Below are 1,503 nucleotides of genomic sequence, written 5' to 3'. Positions count from 1 at the left end.
TAAAGGAGTCTTATGGTATAGCAGTAGGTGCCTCTCAAAAGCCCAGTGATGTGGAAGACATCAAGGATCCCCAAATAAAATATTGTTGAGTGAATCAGAAGTCTAAGCTGGTAATCTAGGGTCAATATCAGGTAGGTAGTTGAAGTTGTCACCTCTTTCAGGTGTAGGTGCTGGTCTTAGGAGAAAATGACTAAGCCCAGGGGTATGTGAAATTAAAAGTGTGGCCAGATGGTAGCCTCATCGTGGGCATTGCTATGCACTGGATGGACCTTAACCTTCATACTATCACCTCTGCCCCCACAGCTCACACATAAGCACACTGAGCTCAGGGTGTGGATAGGGTTTCTTGGCTTTTTGTGTTCTATGTCCAAACAAGTTATTGTTCAAATGGAAAATGTGGCCTCTTGAGAGCATCAGCATCCCCACTTATTCCACTGTAGATGTAAACGGTACCTTTTTCTCTCTGAGTCTCACTGAACCACATGTATTGTAGGCCCACCAGAATTCTGTGTTCATGGGGCAAATGGATTGTCAAAGAGTGGTGGTAGATACATACATGGCGGCATATCCTCTGCTGTGCACGTGCTCCCTTTCCCATCGGTCTTCACTTACACAATATAGATTCAAAGATCAAATGAATTATTAAAACTTTTAAGATAGCAACATCATTGCATTAAACTAAACACAGGGCCCTTCAGAATGTGAGGTCTTGTGCAACTTCACAGGTAGCATGCCCATGAAGCTACTCCTGGTCATTAGTGTGTGAATGGTATCTAATGCCACAGGATTGGATGAGATCACTGTGAGAGTACAGATAGAGAAAACAAAGAGTCCCAGCAACAAGAACTCTGGTGGTCTAAAACTTCGAGGCTGAACAGTAGAAAGAGTTCAAAAAGGAGACTGAGAAAGAGCAGCCATGGAGGTAAGAGGGCATGATATGAAGAAATTCAGGTTGAATATCCCTTATCTGAAATGGTTGGGAACAGAAATGTTATAGAGTTCTGACTTTTTCTTTTCTTCTTTGGATTTTGAAATATTTGCATTATAATTACTGGTTGAGAATCCCAAATCCCAAAATCCGAAGTGCAAAATACTCCAGTAAGTTTTTCCTGTGAACATCATGTCAGCACTCAAAATATTTCGAATTCTGAGCATTTCAGAGTTTGGATTTTCAGATTTGGGATGTTCAATGGGCATCGGGCCATGATGTTATTAATTGCATTTTCTGGGGCTCTCGTTTTGTGACAGACTACGTAGGATGGCACCGGTTCATGGAAGAGGCTCACTATTGAAACAGACTCTGGGATAACTGCCAGGGCTATGGGTAGGTATGATAGAGGTAGGTCATTTAGTTGTAGTGGAACAGAGTATTAATGCTCTCATAGGAAAGCGTGACAACAGTTAAAAACAAGTTCTGGGCCGATTTTGGATTCAGAGGGATGTTCATGGGAGCTGAGATTTGAGTTGTGTATCTGTACACATGCCAACCAGAAGTTTGAGGGC

The sequence above is a fragment of the Colobus angolensis genome, unplaced genomic scaffold (genome assembly GCF_000951035.1).
Source record: "Colobus angolensis palliatus isolate OR3802 unplaced genomic scaffold, Cang.pa_1.0 Scaffold342, whole genome shotgun sequence".
NCBI lineage: Eukaryota > Metazoa > Chordata > Mammalia > Primates > Cercopithecidae > Colobus > Colobus angolensis.
The sequence above is the reverse complement of the archived record's forward strand: the minus strand, read 5'-3'. Positions refer to the sequence as shown.